General features: G+C 41.0%; 2 long non-coding RNA genes across 2 annotated transcripts; both read right to left on the reverse strand.

Moving 5' to 3' along the window:
• Positions 1–2,023: 2,023 nt before the first annotated feature.
• LOC140332200 (uncharacterized) lies at positions 2,024–4,651 on the reverse strand. The gene is made up of 2 exons (XR_011921059.1): positions 4,446–4,651; positions 2,024–2,240 (listed from the first exon to the last, which is right to left on the reverse strand). It is a non-coding gene; the product is annotated as an uncharacterized lncRNA (long non-coding RNA).
• A 3,772-nt stretch (positions 4,652–8,423) lies between these two features.
• On the reverse strand, positions 8,424–10,867 carry LOC140332201 (uncharacterized). The gene is made up of 2 exons (XR_011921060.1): positions 10,673–10,867; positions 8,424–8,628 (listed from the first exon to the last, which is right to left on the reverse strand). It is a non-coding gene; the product is annotated as an uncharacterized lncRNA (long non-coding RNA).
• Positions 10,868–12,682: the final 1,815 nt, after the last annotated feature.

Raw genomic sequence — 12,682 nt, forward strand, 5'->3', positions numbered from 1 at the left:
ATCTAACTCAACAAAAAATGCATTCCCCGGTGTTATTGTTACCAGGATTTATTTAGTAGATTTGCGGGGAGATATATTATATAGCGCCAACATATTACGCTGCGCTGTACATTAAATAGGGATTGCAAATGACAGATATGTCATATACACAGAATATTGATAATATTAGGAAAGTTGTAGCTTGTAGCTTTTCATTTCTCTCACTCTCTATAGAGCAAAGTGAACCAAATTTGATGATTTCTGATCATATATAAATCAAATTGATACAAAAGAGCGATCCTAATATTGGGTATAATTAATAATACAAAGCATACATGATGAAATACAAATCACGATAGATGAATAATTGAGTCAAGATTTTAAGGTTAATGCTAATATATAAATAATCAATATAGACTATTCGGATAAACTTCTCAGCTTGAGATATAAGCCACCCAGGTTGCTTGCCAATGCGGAAAATATCTTTTCCATCTTGTTTGAAGTTCTCCATTGGACAGACGGGTACGGCTGTTGGCTTACAAGTATTGATTTGATTTTATACATTAGTATATATTGTAGGCAACCAGCAGGAAAGGTACTAGAGAACAGATATATTTGCACAGGATTCCTATCCTGTGTGAAGTAGTAGTTGGAAGACACTCACCTGGGAGATACTTAATGAAGAAGCACTGAGGGTCGAGATATAACATAGAACCAGGAGCTCAGTCAGTGGATGTGCTAGAGACACAGACAGGTGGTCTGTGTGAATGAGGTCTGCTGAGAGACACAGACAGGTGGTCTGTGAGAGGGAGCTCTGCTTGGAGACACAGACAGGTGGTCTGTGTGAGGAAGAGTAAAAGACCCTAATGGAGAGGGCTTGAGAGCATTCCTCTCCACACTGTTCCTGAGAAAGAAAGAAAGAAAAAGAGAGAGATAGAGAGAGAGAGAGAGAGAAAGACTCTACAGACAAGGGGACTCTAGTTTTTCTGCCTATTTGAAAATGGACTGTTATAGACACGGGACAGCTGAAGATAAGTGCTTGTGTGTTTGTTTTTTAACTGACTGACGTTAAGCCTTTCTCTTGGGATAATTTTGTTGTTTTTTTTTTCAATAAAACACTGATATGGCATCCAGTCCGGCTAGTTCCCTACCATTTGTCAAGCTAATTCCCACAATATATATTGTAAGTCTACATAATATAGATATTTGAACATGGTTATCTATGATTATAAGATAATTGAAAATTTGTGTTACTCCTATAGTTGTTATGTCTTTTCCTGAAGAAGCAGTAAGATTCTGCGAAACGCGTCAAATTGTGAGAGGAGAAAACACAAATGGATAAAGCTTTTGCCATATGGAAATTGTAAAACATTATATTTTTATTATTTGTACCATTTCGGTGTGATGGAATTTAATGTATCTTAAAATCCTTTGCTATTTTCTAGAGGTTTAATGTAAAGTTTTAATGTAACAAAAAAAAAAAACATAAGGAAAATTGAGCCTCACCCAGTATAGTAAAGTTTTCAAGTTTTCTGCAATACGTGTTCATGCAACCCATTTTCAAGTGCCCAGAAAAAGGAAAAATATGTATTAGTATTATCTTTCAGTTCTAAATACTGAATATTATTTGTTATATTCAGGGAAACTTTCTGCAGATAAAACATTCCCATCACCAGACAGGACCCCCCGGCCGAGATCAGAAGTTTCAGTTCCCTGATTTCATAACTTGATCATTCTGTATGTCCACAGGTAAATCATTCTGTGCATTTTGGATGATATCCTTGAAAAAAGCTCTTTGCTCCAAGAAACGCGTTGGATGAAAATTGATCCATAGAAAGACATGTGATGTATATAAATGTGTTCTGTATTCAGAGGAAGATGGATCAGCATCATGTGAGAATTAGCATTTTATTGGAATGTAAAATGAAATATATTTTTATATGAAAATACCCCACATATGGGTCAGGGATTATATATTACACATAAATCTCCCTCCTCCTTTATTATTGGTGGAGATCTCATATACACACCAATCACACAGACCTGATGCAGATAAATGCCATTTATTGCTCTCTGTTCACATAAGCAGATCCCCCATTGGAATTGATTGGTGGAATTTAAGCCCCTGGCAGGATGGAGAATATACACGCCAAGCAGCTGCTGCCGGGTTCTCCTGGTGTAATGGGTGTGTTGGGTTTGGTTGTTGTCTGTTCTGCATCGGGCTTCATGAGCTCCGGATCCTCTGAATTGCTGATTGTGTTCTGTCCAATAAGAAAAATAAGGGAAAAAATCATCAATCAGACCCTGCAGAATATTTCCCCTGCAGTCTATTCTCTAGCAGTTCTGTCTCACAGGTGTCACAGCTCTCTGAAGCACCAACCTATTATGTAGCGCTGTACAATAAGTACCTGTGCCTGCCGACAACGTACATTACATTTATTTATATTTCTATGTATTTTTGCAATGCTTGTACTCCCCTCTTACTCCCCATCTCTGTTGGCAATCAACCTCTTTGATACCTTTTTTTATTTGTTTGGTGTTTACATTTTGTTGTGGTCATTTGAGGCCTTTTGGCTGCTGTTTCATCTTTAATAAACTTTGCTTCAAGGTTTACCATTATGTCCTGTGCAGCCACTGTAGTTTATGAGGTTGGGGAATGGGAAAAGGTACTGATCCAGTATGAATCTGACCCCGGAACTCAGCATGAGGTCTCACCAATGGAGCCAACAGAGAAGGGGCCGGCAAAGTTTTATGGCCACTAGGCCATTTATGGGGTGTGCCGGAACACACTATGCCGGACCCGCCCTAATGGCTCCGCCCACCACCAGGGAACGCCCCATTGTGAAATCCCTCTCCTATGTGTGCATTGCGGAGGAGGGGGATTTACCTTCAGGGAGCTTTCCCTATTTACCGCGGTGGGGGAATATCAACGCTAGGTGTGGTAAATAGGGGAGCAATAGCAAGGAGGCGGCTCCGGCTCCGGTAGTTTCTGACTCCACCTGGCAGATCCGGCTCTGGAGCAGCGGGATGCCGACCGGCATTAGGCTCGGCCAGGGGGCGTTAGGCCGGAACAAACTACTGGCTAGGCTGTATCTGGCCTAAAGGCCGGAGTTTGCCGACCCCTGCATTAGAGCCTGTTGGGGGTTAAACTCCAGCACCCACCAGACACACAGAGCCGCCATAGGTCTGCCATGGCCCCATAGTTCTGTCACACAGGTGAAGTAGTTCTAAGTAAGAGGAAGTAAGAATCTCTTTACATCTCACGGTGTGCAAACAAGTGAGTGATCGGCTGTATACACATCAGCACAAAGTCAATATAAACATTTACCCTGAGTAAGGTCAGATTAATACAATGATGAGAGATGGCTGAGCCCATTATAATGGCTGGAGTTCTGCCCAGTTCTTGCGTGACTGGCTGTCATTTATCAATTAAATATAAAATGGAAGACAAGACCTGAACAAGATACAAATACAATTACTGTGTCATGCAGAAGCCTCATAATTAGCGCTGCCATCAGCCGGAATATCAGACATTTGGTCCAATTCCAATAGAACCCAATAACTGTTATCAAGCTGTGTATAGCTGTTGCAGTATTAATGAGGGTTCCTGGGCTTGTGCCTGCTGCAAACAATAGCCAGAGAGAACAATAACCAATCCATAGGATTACTACTGGCTTACAGCCCTTTGTCAGGGTATACAGCATGAGCTCCAATTGGCTGCTATGCTTAGTGATCCTACTGTCAGCCAGTTGGAAGGCTGACCGCTGTATACCCTGACAACAGGCTTTCAGAATGTTCTGTACACTGAATATGAGAACCTTGCTGATAGTGCTCACTGCAGATAGTGACTGACCGGGGTTGTTTAACTTCAGTAACCATTTTAGCATTCCCAATCTGAGGATTTGCCTCTGACTTACAGATCTTAATTAGAACTAACGTAAATGCAATCAGCACCAATCGTAATGTGAACAAAAAACTTCCTTTACCTCAGCTGATTGAACCAAATCCTCCCTATGTCTCACACCCTCCCCCTCCCAGACACTGCAGCTCACAATGGGAGAATTTCAGCAACATGGGAAGCGCGACCAAAAAGCAAAGTGTGTCTTGACTTCCTGTCCTGAAGACACAACAGGAAATTACAGAAAATGTCTCCATAGCGAACAAATTTCCCCGTAACTGAAATATTTGTCCTATTTGAAGGATTTCTCTTGCCTTTTTACTCTGATAATACTTAATTTTTGATTTCCCCTTTATTTCTGCTTAGGTGACAGGACGGGTGAATCTCCCCAGCGGGTTCACAGACAGTAATAAGAAGCAGACAAGGGTTCTAACCCCACAGACTGAAAACTCAAAAAGGTAACAGAATTAAACACACAACTGAGACAACCAGACAGAATGAATCTGATATCAATGGGCTGGCTGCAGTAACACAATACATTTCCCTGATAACACAAAGATTTCCATACCTGGGTCTCGCTGTTGGTGGTATTATCACTCCCATCGGATGAGCTCACAACTCCAATCATCTCAGGAAGAGGAGCAGATATGGTGATGGCCATATGGAGGAACATTAGAGAGGAGAGCAGAAGGAAAGACATCTTTACCTCTCTGATATCCGCATTCGTGTCCTGGTGGCTCGGTGTGATAATAATCCTGTATAATATTACCTGTACAGCGATCTGCCATTCACTGATAATTGTGTTTACTTTGTATTACATACTGCGCTGTCTGGAGATCGGAGACACTCCCCAAAAGGATCTCTAGCCATTGCCAAATAGGTAGGTGGCCAACAGCTATCTATGAAGAACTCTCCCCATCCAATCACAGAGTGCTAGAAGGTGACAACAACTGAAAAATATTGAATGTCCGACTTGTCTCCTAGAGTGCTGCCACATTCTCAGTTTAAATACCAAAAAACCAAACAACATCAAATGGGGACTTTTAAGTCAACTAAAATAATCACAAATATATTAAAACAAATAATTTATTATAATGATTATAAAATACCAATCAGTGACAATTGATCAATTAAAATACTGCTAAGCAATAAAATACAAAAGCGAAATTCTTCCTCAACGCGTTTCATAGACAAAAGCTGCTTCCTCAGGAGATCGATTGAGATAAGTCCAATCTATTTATCCGCTCCACTTCTAGAGATATAAATCCATCATCCAAGGTGGAGGATCCTAAGGTTAGGTGGTCTGAGCTTAATTTAGCCTTCAACCAATCAGGGCAAGGCAGATTCTAAGGGCATCTAAAAAGGGGTAAATCCCTTGTGTTCATGCACCCTATGCCACCCACAGAGGCTCTGGCACCTGGACACAATCCCATGACCACGTTACCCCGAGATGCATGGCATGGAGGTCACAGCTTGGGGTTGGTTAGATGATCTCTTGCCAAAACTTGGAAGTGTATTGCACCCTTCTATTGGTTATAATGTCTTCAGAATTCCATCAAATCTGATTTTCTCTCCTAGGAATGTCTCAGTCGTAGCAGAGAGGAATTCCTTTATGAGGATAAAATAAACCATTTTAATGAGTGGGTTGAGCACTACAAAGATGGAATTATACACTGCCCAAGGGGGGAATTCAAAATAGACTTCATGATAACAAGGGAGGGTTGGGATCTGCAAGGGTCCAAATAATCCCCATGGTTTAATTCTCTGACTCTTGGCTCAGGTGGTACAAGAGGAGACAAATGATTTACAATCCTGGGAAAGTTCTAGCCACCAATAGGTTTAATGTAGCATCCAGAATACTCCACATTCCAAGGACCCAGCATACGGTCAGGGCAATTGATAGTCGAACGTGACCCAATATCCAGGCAAATGCTTAGGGCAGCTGGAAGGCAGACTGGAATTTGCAGGTCCAGGGGTTGTAGCTGTGTGTCCACCATCTCTGCAAGGCAATGACAGGGAGAGGGTGCTGAGCCCGACATATTGGTGAGGAAGACTGGCGCGGGGCAGTTTAGTGGAGTGCCGCAGGACCTCAATCAATGACATCAATGGGCACCATGCAGACCTACCACAACCACTTCCAGTGGGGATGAGGTCCTTCATCCAATGACCCCCTTTCCCAAGGAAGGTAGGTGCCTTGTATGGCCAAATGGGGAGCCACAAGCTCATTGCCCCCCCCCATTGTGGGCCTGCCAGGTTTCAGTGGGCATGGTAAATGAAGGATGAGGGCCACACAGGCTTGCTGTCCCCTATTTCACTACGAATAAGGATTCCAGGACAGCGTGGGTCCAAATCCAGAAAACCTTTTTTTAGTTTACTTTTGCTTTAACATCTTCACCTATTGTCAGGATTTCTTCAAACAGGGACAGGAGGGACAGGAGGGACAGGACGGAGAGCAGAACTGGCGGCAGACACTGAATAACCACAAGTCAGGGACACGTTAGGTGCATTGGCTCAGCAAAAACTCAGCAAACTGAGTGCAACAATCCTTAAACACACAGTGACAGCAAATATATACAGATATAAACAATGAGCAATAATATCAAGAGCAGGAAAATGATTTCAGAAGGTAAGTGGCCAGAGCAACAGCAAGGATTTAAATACAAGATTTCAGGTCCAATGTTAAGGAAAAGAAAGGTTTGTGAAGACAGAATATATAGGCTGCTAATTATGAGCCACAGGTGTTGCCAAACCAGGAGGTGAATCTGCATAAAGCCACCAGCAGGATGCCTGTGTTAGCATGCTGAACTACAGCGCCACCAGTAGGCAGCATAGGGAGCTGCAGGGTTCCTGACACCTATAGAGTATTCCAAAATTAATTTTGTAATATTGAAATTTAATCATCTCTTGTAACTGTTTTTACATTTTTTTGGAAATGCTCCCAAAACACTCCAACAATTTTGGGTAAGGATATCATGATTGGTGGCTTGTAATTCCCTATGAAAGTTTCTGGCTATAAACAAAAGGTGGATATTTTAGGTCCTGTCCATCTAGAATGCCAACAGGTATGTCAGTGACCCCAGAAAGCTATAATCTTTACTAAAAAAAGAATGTTGATTTTATTGGAAAGGATTTAATATATGAACCTGAACCCCAATCTCTGCTCCTGGGTTGTCACACACTGGTCATTCCAATACACATTACATTGGGAAGATCAACTGTTGTCACCATCAGGAAACCCGGCCTGAGAAATGCCATGCAATCATAGCGGTACATGCAGACAGGAAGTGGTTTCTTTTGGATTCAATAAAATGCATTTTCTGTACTTCCTTTTATTATCCCCAATCTTCCCCTTTTTTGGAATGGTCACATTTTTGTTTGCAACTTGTACCAGGCGATGGGTTCCCTGATATACCTGGGAGATGTCATTGGAATATTGTGACTCCTGTGCCATGTCAAAATCAATGCCAGCTTCTTTGTTATCTTGGCTCTCATCCGATTATAATAATCTTATAATTGTACTGCGCAATCCGTACTCTATGATTATGATGTTTACATTTTGTATCAAGAGATCACACGGCATATCCTGAACAGAATGCCAAGATTAGACTCTGAAAGGATTCGTTTTTTATATCTGTTATCAGTGCTAGCTGGGGGGTCAATAATTGAGTGGTGTTGAGGTAGGGGGTTGTAAATGTGGGGGGGTGTCAGGGGTATTTGGGTCTGCTGCTCATGTGCCAGTGAAGTCCAATATACATTCTGTACAGAACAAAATAATATTTATTTTTAATTCCTTTTTAGTTTCCCTACTCTGATGTTTACACAACTAGAAACATGAATCTAAAATTATTATATATTTTAAGTTAGTGTTTACTACACAGTCATTTCTTTTATCTAACTTCACATTTTTAAAATATAGATGTCCATATTTTTGTCACTATAATAAATTTAGAGATTTGTATTCTAGCCAGTAGGAGGAGCACTTGTCAATTAAGTGTAATTCATTCTATTGACCACTGGAGCTCTTACCAATTTCAATTTTACTGCTAGAGGAAAAACTCATCAGCAAGTGCCCGGAAAAATAATAAAAAAGTATTAATATTATCTTTCAGTTCTACATACTGAATATTATTTGTTATATTTGAGGAAGCGTCTGTCTGCAGATAAAACATTCCCATCACCATATAGGACCCCCCCCCCCCCGCCCCCGCGACCTGGGATCAAACGTTGCAATTCCCTGGTTCCATAACTTGTTCATTCTGTATATTTTGGATGATAGCCTTGAAAATTGGACTTTGATCCAAGAAACGTGTTGGATGAAAATTGATCCATAGAAGAAAGCGATGTGATATATATAAATGTGTTCTGTATCCAGAGGAAGATGGATCAGCATCATATGAGAATTGACAATTTATTAGAATGTAACATGAAATATATTTTTATATGAAAATACCCCACATATGGGTCAGGGATTATATATTACACCTAAATCTCCCTCCTCCTTATTATTGGTGGAGATCTCATATACACACCAATCACACAGACCTGATGCAGATAAATGCCGTTTATTGCTCTCTGTTCACATAAGCAGATCCCCCATTGGAATTGATTGGTGGAATTCAAGCCCCTGGCAGGATGGAGAATATACACGCCAAGCAGCTTTCTACTTCTGTATTGGGTATGTTGGGTTTGGTTGTTGTCTGTTCTGCATCCGGCTTCATGAGCTCCGGATCCTCAGAATTGCTGATTGTGTTCTGTCCAATAAGAAGAATAAGGGAAAAATCATCAGTCAGACCCTGCAGAATATTTCCCTGTACAGAATTAGACTTCTCATGCTTTTTTTGTCTTCATCCTTCTATTTGGAGGTCGGTGCTCACTATTGCTGCTATTTCACTCATAATAAACTTTTTGTGAGTTGCTGCAAGGTTGGTAGTTTGGGGCTTGTATACTTTTCTGAGTTATGTTTTTATGGCTTCATTTTCGGGTAAATCGCTTTCTTTCTTACCCAGCACCTGGCTGCATCATTAAAGAATTTTATTCAGGAACCTCTGCACAATCAATATTATTATTATTATTATTACACGGTATTTATATAGCCCTGACATATTACTCAGAGCTGTACAAAGTCCATAGTCATGTGATTAGCTGTTCTCAGAGGAGCTCACAATCTAATGTCCCTACTATAGTCATTATTACAGTCTAAGGACAATTTGGGGAGGGGGGGCAAATAACCTAACCTATTATTTTGGATTATTTTACACTTTTCGACTCACATTTCTTACACCCAACCCCCCTAACCTAATAGATAAAATAACGGTTAGACAAAAACCTGTTAGACTTCTTATTCCTAACCGGCCTACTGATGAGCAATTTTACACTGCTGTATCCTTGAAGTTTCCTGATTTTTGCAGCCAAAACCTTTGTTTCTTGTTTCCCTGAATCTGAGCCTGGCCTGGCTGTGGACGTATTGTAGTCTATGGAAGTAAAAATAGATCTGCATCATTCTCATTGGCATGGGGACTTTGCTGGCCATGGAAGTCTACTTATCCCTCAGCTCATCCCGGGGTGGGGGGGCATTTACATTTCTTTACTACAGGCACAGGCATTGAGTATCTTTAGCCTACAAGTTTATTAGTAACGTGTCCTTTAACACCATAATAATCATTACCTATCAATGTTTTACCCAAATCTCCAGGCAAACTTAATTCCATACCTTGGATCAGGCAAACAGAGAGACGTAACAACAGGTTTTATTTTGCACAAAGGAAGAGTTTAGTCATTTATTTTAAATGCCCCTCGAATGCCAACTCACTGCATTGCAACAACTGGGCATCAGATGGCAAAAACTATGTGGTTACATAAAAACGCATTTTCAGGGTGTTGTAGTCTATTCATAGCCCAATAATTAATGCACCACACTCTAAATGAACTTTTTATTAACTTAACCTGTGCTTTGCTCATTCATTGATAGACACAGATTCACTCCTCATGCTGATATTTTATATTTAGTAGCCCCCACCCCATTCACTCACTGGGGCAACAAGGAATTAATAAAAGTTCTGCTTGACCTTCAAATCCACATGTCCTGAGTTTACAGCAGGCTAATGATAAGATGTTGCTGGATTGCGTCTCTGCGGACGTTTCTGTACAATGCTGATCACATCTCTGTGTTTGGCTGTCATTGTTTCCTTTTGGTTATTGTGCAGATGTGTGATTTGCTATCAGTTAAATGTTTTCTGGGCAAACTTCTGCTGGAATAATTTACACAGCGGACAGTCACTGCAATTATTGCAGAAGGAATGGCTAACGGTACTGACCCAATATAAATCAGAACCTGGCACGCAGCACAGGGCCAACCAATAGATACTCTGGGGGATGGCAGAAGCTGTTGGGGGACCCAGCAAATGCCCACAGAATATGTGAACAGAATAATCACTGCAACATTTGTCCCATCTTAGGGAATTCCTCATTTTTGGCTCCGATGAAAACAAACTTTTTATTTCCATTTACTTTCTGCCTTGGTGACATTGATCACTAGGATGGGTGAATCTCCCCAGAGGGTTCACAGACAGTGATAAGAAGCAGACAAGGGTTCTAACCCCACAGCGCCTAACTCACAAAGGTTACAGAATTAAACACACAATAAAACTTAGTTTCTATGAATATTACACAGAAGCCGCCATATTTACAGATCATTACACATGGAGGTGTCCATCTTCATCTGTCAGTCAGTCTGATATCATTGGGCTGTCTGCAGTAACACAATACATTTCCCAGATAACACAAAGATTTCCATACCTGGGTCTCGCTGTTGGTGGTATTATCACTCCCATCGGATGAGCTCACAACTCCAATCATCTCAGGAAGAGGAGCAGATATGGTGATGGCCATATGGAGGAACATTAGAGAGGAGAGCAGAAGGAAAGACATCTTTACCTCTCTGATATCCGCATTCGTGTCCTGGTGGCTCGGTGTGATAATAATCCTGTATAATATTACCTGTACAGCGATCTGCCATTCACTGATAATTGTGTTTACTTTGTATTACATACAGCGCTGTCTGGAGATCGGTGACACTCCCCTTATACCGCCAAATTCTGCTACCTTGGAGAGGTTGTCACCCGTCATCCACCAAGACTGAGCAACAATAAGGTGCAAGGTAAGTACAACATCAGCAAGGCAAAGATTTCAAAGCAGGCCAGGGTTTTAGGATTTGCCTTTTGAAGGATCACAAAGAATGCGCAATGCTGGGGAGCGGAGACGCCATGGTCAGCCATAAAACAGAGCCGCAAGTAAAAGATTTATCATAATTACTTCTCTTCCAAATCAGGAGATGTCCAGCAGAGCCATCAGCTCAGAACCGGCAGAAAACTACAGGACCCAGGGACACCAACCTACTGTCCAGAAGAGAACTTCATGGAAGAATTGTGACCATAGAAAGAACCAAGGCCAAGCAAGTAGAAGAAAGCAGTTTGTTCACCAAAGGGCTGAGGAGCTGTACAATAATGAGTCTCTGGACACAACTGTGAAGCATGGTGGAGGTTCCTTACAGGTTTCTATAAATGGAGTTGGTGGTTGGGTCAGGAATAGCGGTGTCCTCAATGCTGAGAAATACAAGCAGATGTTATCTGTCATACAATACCATCAGGGAGGTCTCCGATTGCCCCAAATGTATTCTGCAGCAGAATAATGACCCCAAACATACAGCCAATGTCATTGTATTATAGCCTATCTCTTCCCTGTGATGGGTTTTATATTTCCAGCGTCTCATCCTATCCTTGATAACAAAAATGACATATTCCAAAATATGGCTGAAAAATGCTGTTAGGAAGACGAGGCTCTAACCCTGAACTCTACTCCTGGGGTGTCACACATTGGCCATATTAATTCACATTACACAGGAAGATCAACTGTTGTCACCATCAGGAAACCCAGCCTGAGAAATGCCATGCAGACATTAATATTATTATTATTAATAAACAGGATTTATATAGCACCAACATATAACGCAGCGCTGTACATTAAATAGGGGATTATAGTCTATCATAGCCGTCCATGTAGACAGGAAGGGGTTTCTTTTGGATACAATAATTCTTTGTATTATCCCCAATCCGAGTTTGGAACCAGCTCACTAAACCTTAACAGGCGATGGGTTCCCTGATATACCCGGCAGATGTCATTATTGTGGCTCCTGTGTGCTTCTTTGTTATCTTGGCGCTGATCCGATTCTAATAATCTTATAATTGTACTGCGCAATCCGTGCTCCATGATTGTGATGTTTACATTTTGTATCAGAAGATCACGCGGCTTATCCTGAACAGAATGCCAAGATTAGACTCTGAAAGGATTAGTTCCATATCAGTTATCAGTGCTAGCCGGGGGGGTCATTGAGGGGGTGGTGTAGGGGTTATAAGGGGGGCTCAGGGGTATTTGGGCCATTTGCTCATGGGCCAGATAAGTCTAATATACATTCTGTCCAAATATTCATTTATCAGCGTGCTTTGTATCTGAAATGACTTTCCACAGCTTATTCCCATTTTACAGATTCTATACAAAATCATCAAAATAGTAAAATGAGCAAAACGATTGATGAAATGATCAAATGAATGAAATGATGAAATTCACTTTTATGAATCTCTAATGAAAATCAAATAAATAACAAATAACAGACCTTTTATTTTTTGGCCAGGAGCTAATTTGATTTTACATAAAAAAAGTTTTAAACTCGTATTTACGAGAGTGATAATATTTACAAGGGTGAAACTACGCAGAAGAAAATAATGATTTACAAGGGTGAAACTATTCATG

The sequence above is a fragment of the Pyxicephalus adspersus genome, chromosome 5 (genome assembly GCF_032062135.1).
Source record: "Pyxicephalus adspersus chromosome 5, UCB_Pads_2.0, whole genome shotgun sequence".
Taxonomy (NCBI): domain Eukaryota; kingdom Metazoa; phylum Chordata; class Amphibia; order Anura; family Pyxicephalidae; genus Pyxicephalus; species Pyxicephalus adspersus.